Here is a 5,606-nt window from a genome sequence, read left to right as displayed (position 1 = left end):
AATTCCTAGAACATTGCTGATCACCTCTATGGGCTGGTGCAATATCACCTTTTCAATAATTTCTAGATCTGTTCATCTAATCTGGTCTCAGTCTAAAAACACCCCTAAAAACACTCTATGTTCTCTACTGATCAACTTGTGTTTTGAAATTCGCGCCGTTATCAACTGACATTTAACTAGTCTATAACTTGTCTATAACTAGTCTGTACCCTCCTGTTTTGATTCTGCTTTCTGTTGTTATTATCTATTTATTACATACCTGCAAGCAAGCTCAATTCTGTGCAATACAGAAGAAAGGTCAGCTAAGACCTGGCACTTCTTTATCTGGTGTTGAGGAAGATCTGGGACGACGAGGGGAAAGCAGGAGGATGTTGACTGCTCTTAGCTTTTTAAGAGGGCCAAGACCACAGCCATTTTGTTCTAACAACACTGTAGAATAGTTTAATGCAATAGCTGAAATTTTACTGCTTATCCCTTTTGATGGATGTTGAACAGTTATCGGGAGGCTAGCTGAACCCCTCACTTCAAGTTGCAGGCTGGAAGAGGTAGCAGGTTGGCAGGGGATGCCTCATGTTTGCTGCCTTCCTAGTTCATGCTCAGCTGCAGTGGCATAGCTAAGGGGGTGCAGGGGGTAGCAGTTGGACCGGGCATCAAGCTTTAGGGGGGCATCAAGCTTTAGCTGAGTTTGACACTAGTGACCAAAATTGTGAAAATCTTGATATATATGATTAATACCATCATGTTATATATCACAGGAAAGGTAATTTAATGTAGAATTCAGTGAAACAAACCCCATTGGAATATCTGTATTCTATCAAAAGTTATGGCCAATTAACCAGAAAATGAAAACACAAATTGCCTTATAGAACGAAAAGTGGATTTTCTTAACTCAGAACGGACCAATGAGACTGATAGTTGTTCAAGAGGTGCCCCTCTTATATTTAGCAAGAGAGGAATAACCATTCCTCTTCACCCCAACACAGTGTCTCGAACCTACCAGTGGTACACTTTTTATTTATTTACTTAATTTGATTTTGTCAATAAATCTTCATTGACCCCAGGTAGCCTTTTCACTTTTGAAAAAGCCTGGGTGTGGTGTCACTTCTGGTTGTGACATCACTTCCGGGGCAACATTTTGAGCTTGGCACTGGGATGCATTATCATTAGCTAAGCCACTGCTCAGCTGTCTCATCATTGTCACCCCTCTGAGACAGCAAGAGGAGGATGGAGAGAGCTTTTCTCCTCCTGCTCTACTGGTGCTTCTTGTAGTGCTACCAGTGGAGAGAATGGTGGGAGTGGAAACTCTCTGCTCCCAGGATTCTTGCAGTCAATAATACAAAAAAGGATGGTGTAGCAGCAGGATGGACAAATATGGTAAGATGCATGCTGATGGGGTGGTGCAGTGGAATATTGGGGGGGGGGGGTCAAATGTTGGATCAACTTGGATCCCCCTGCTGGTAAACAAAGAAATTTAACTGAGCCACTCTTATTGGACCATAAAGCCCACCTGACATCTAATAATAGGAGATTCAGAAACCCAAGTAACCTGCCCTGAAAGCACAATTCCCCAGGTCAGTGGTATTCAGACTGGGGCATTGCGACGCCCCAGCCTGAGGGCCCTGGCCTCTTCCCCCTCAAGGGGCAGGGGCAGGGGGGAAGGCAGCGACACAATCCTCAGGATTGTGTTGCTCACGGGGCTGCAGGGACTGGGATGTACTCACCAGTCCCTGCAGCAGCCTTCCCGGGGTGTGGAGAGTCTGCAGGGCTCCCTAGCATGCAGAAAGTGAAAGTGGAGCAATGGTGCTCCACTTCTGCAAAACAAGTGGCGCGCAATCACTCCACTTTCACTTTCTGCATGCTGGGGAGACCTGCAGACACTCGCGCAGGGCTCCCCGCACCCCAGAAGGCTGCTGCAGGGACTGGTGAGTACATCCCAGTCCCTGCAGCCCCCTGAGGGATACTGGGGATACTGGGGATACTGAGTGATCCTGGGGATCGCGTCGCTGCCTTCCCCCCACCCCACTGCCTCCCTCCCCTCCCCTGCAAGCACTTACTTCGATTTTCAAACTCCCAGAGAGTTTGAAAACTGCAGCCAGAGGTGCAGCTCAAAGCCGGCAGCTCAAAGCTGCCACGCCCCACACTGGTACCAAAGTGCTTAGCACTGTCTTCACTTAGAAAAAGAAATTCCCTACAATTATGAGGGCTACTCTTTTGTTGGAAGCAGCTGCTGCTTCAGAAAAAGTGCACCCACTCACCATGCTGCACACCTGGGAGCAAGGATCAGAACTTGGGAACAACATGACTAATTAGGGTAGGAGTTGTACCCAGCTGTATTAGGGATGAGAGGCATTCCTGGGGTGAGTGCCACTGGTGTTGCACTTACCTGAAGGGGACTGGTGTTTCAGAAGATCAGGGGTGACATAATGATGTAATCACATCACTTCCAAGTGATTGCGTTAAATGTGAAAAACCCATCTCCATTCGGTGAGCTTTGGGCCCAGTCATACAGTGGTGTACCTGGGGAATATGGCGCCGTGGGCAGGAATGGTGTGACATCATGTGACATAATGACATCATGTGATGTCACTTCTGGAAAGTTCCAGAACAACATACTCACAGTGGCAGCTGGGGTGAAATTGCTCCAGCCACCACTGTGAGAGCCCAAGTGGTTGGGCCTCTTGTACTTCTTGATTTGAGTGTGCATGCGCTCACAGTGGCTGCTGGTACCTACCTTTATATGGCATCCAGGGCTCATGTCCTGGCTGCCGTGTCCTGTTTATGCGCCTGCTGTTGCTTCAAATACTCAGCTGCAAGTGGCAAAAACATGATTGTCAGTGAGAGCATGAGGTGGCTGGGCCCAGAGTGCTCTGAAGATTGCTGAATGGAAACTCAGCTGGTGTGGTGTCACCCCCTGTTAGGGTGACACCTGGTGTGGTCCACACTTGCCTCTTCCCTTTGTGATGCTACTTTCAGGGATTTTTTTTGTAAGTTTGCCACTTTCATTTTAACCTCCTTGCCAATCTGTTCTGCCCACCTGCCATTTTCTCTCCTTTGGTTCATTTATCAGCATCTGGTTTTGCCCTGTGCCTTCCCACTCCCACCACCCTGTTGTGATTTGTTAGCCTTTTAAATAAACCTCTTTTCCTTCTCTGTTTGTGTCTTCCTGATCTTAATCCCTTGATAGGGAGCAGGGTGTCTGTCATACTAACAGATGGTTGGTTGGCAACCTTCAGTCTCGAAAGACTATGATATAAGCCTACAGCACCCAGTATTCCCAGGCGGTCTCCCATCCAAGTACTAACCAGGCCTGACCCTGCTTAGCTTCCGAGATCAGATGAGATCGGGCATGTGCAGGGTAACAGTTGCTGTCGTGCTCAGGCTTTGCTGCCATTTGGCTTTCTAAACAGATCCCTCAGATTTTGGGGCTGTCTGTTAATCTGAGAAAGAGGTTTCCCCAAGTCAACTTCTGTCTGTCCAGGCTTCCTAGCCAGGGCTGGCCTTAGGAGTTACACGGCCCAACTGGAAGCACTTTTGCAGGGCCCCCTCTAATTCTGCGGGTCCACCTCTACTAATTTTTTTAAAACTTGAACGGAGCCGGACCAAGAAAAATAATATCTGTTACTTCTGTGCAAGTGGATAGGACTCCTGTACCTTTAGTGGTTGTGCAGAATAGGCACCTGGGAGGTCAGACAGAGCTCAGCCTGCAGTGCTCCCTGACTCTCACCTGTCACTGCCCCATCCACAGCAGCCCACTCTGAAATGAGATGGTGGGGAGAGGATGGCACCAGGAGCTGCGAGGGCGGGGAAGGAGTGAGGCGAGCATGCTGCTACCTGCATGGTACCAGTTTTGGTCCAACTGGTGGGAGCTGCTTCCAAAGTGCCCCAGTTTTGAGTGGGCAGAAGGGCAATTTGGGCCCAATTAGGTTAAATCTCCCCAACTGCTTAAAAGCCAACCCTACTCCTAGCCTTAGACGATGACAGTGAAAGCTATTATTTTCCCCAGTCTAAACCCAGTTCACCCAGTAAGAGCATAAAGTGAAGAGCAAGGGTGAAGGGTGCCAGCACTAGCTACTAAGCACAATTGTGCCCTCCAAGTGCCTTACTGTAAAAGTGGAAGAGGGGTGTGTGTGTGTGTGTGTGTGTGTGTGTGAGAGAGAGAGAGAGAGAGAGAGAGAGAGAGAGAGAGAGAGAAAGAGAGATGTCACACAGTACAGATAAATATAATATGTGGCATTCAAGGCATGTAGAGCACTAAAAATATTTGCAAGAGCTCACCTGTAGACATGATAGAGAAGAACATCTGAAAAACATACCACCTTTTTTCCTTTTCTTGTCTAATGCTGTTGGGTTTTTTTTCTCCAATGACTGAACTAATTTTGATCAGCCACCACTACTCATTCTGTCCTTTATTGCAAGAGACAGTACTAGAAATCTACATCACAGCAATTGTGCTTAGAAGAATAGAATCTGGCTTTACAGTGCAGAATATTAGGAGTGTTTTATTATAATGGTGACAGATTTAGTTTTTTTTTCTTAAAGGATGTTCCTAACCCAAGTAGTTCAGAAAAACTGACTGCCAGTGCTAATCAAGGACACCCCAACATCACTGCAGCTCCAGATTGAAGCTTGGCTACATGCAAGCAACATTTTCTGAAGAGAAGATCTGGTTGAGATGTCCACAGAGCAAGGGCAGAATGTCTTGAGGTTTCCTCATACATTGATAGTGCAATTCTATACAGGTACTCAAGTTGCACCAGTGTCCCCATTACATTGGTGCAATATCTGCCTAACATCTGACAAATCCTAAACCAAAGAAGTACAACCCTGTCAGCTTCTCCCTCAGTGTCCAGCATGCACCAGTTATGGGGTCCTGATGATGGCCCCATATGGGGGCGGCGGCTATGGAAGGAGCCAATCAACATGCTATGTCAGGAAACTACCCCCATGATGTCACCACACCACACCTACCGACACTAAATGCCTGACAAAAGGATGCCATAGCACCTCTCACTGCAGGGGCTACTGTGGCATGGGGTGGGGAAGACACTGAAAGTAGTGAGGGCTCCCTGCTCACAGCATTCAAATCACTTATGCTAGTCACAGAAATGCAAACTGATTAGGACGCTTTTGACTAGAGCAGGCAGTGGAAAGGAAACTAGCTTCCTTGGGTAGGGCAGGCGTCTGCAACAAATGCACAGGGTTTCTACAGCACAGGCTCAAGTTGCCAGGGGAAAGTTTTGCCTAGGGAGAACCTGGGGAGCACACTGCCTGGAGACCTGCCAACCAGAGGGAAGGGTAAAACCAATGCTAAACCTTCTTATTGTATGGCTTGCCTGAAATACCCATGATAGATGAGTGAGAAAAGGGGAGTAGGTAGGTCTTGAACCCACTCTGCAGAGCAGCTCTACCCACTCTGCCACAGGAGAGAAGCAAGTTGTATTGCATGGGGCACACAGCACCCCACAGCACCTTAACCAGGAACACAGGGCCTGCATATAGAATGCTAGCACAGGGAACCAGTACACAGAGTACTGGTCCAGTGTGTGGCTGGCCACAGGTTCAAATCTGGGATGTAAACGCTGTTTGGAATGGGCTTGGAGGGACCA

The 5,606-nt window shown here is 47.8% G+C and overlaps 1 pseudogene; it reads right to left on the bottom strand.

Moving 5' to 3' along the window:
• Positions 1–3,253: 3,253 nt before the first annotated feature.
• Positions 3,254–3,370, bottom strand: LOC136637811 (5S ribosomal RNA; annotated as a pseudogene).
• Positions 3,371–5,606: the final 2,236 nt, after the last annotated feature.

This window comes from Tiliqua scincoides, chromosome 1, assembly GCF_035046505.1.
Source record: "Tiliqua scincoides isolate rTilSci1 chromosome 1, rTilSci1.hap2, whole genome shotgun sequence".
NCBI classification, from domain to species: domain Eukaryota; kingdom Metazoa; phylum Chordata; class Lepidosauria; order Squamata; family Scincidae; genus Tiliqua; species Tiliqua scincoides.
The sequence above is the reverse complement of the archived record's forward strand: the minus strand, read 5'-3'. Positions and strand labels throughout refer to the sequence as shown.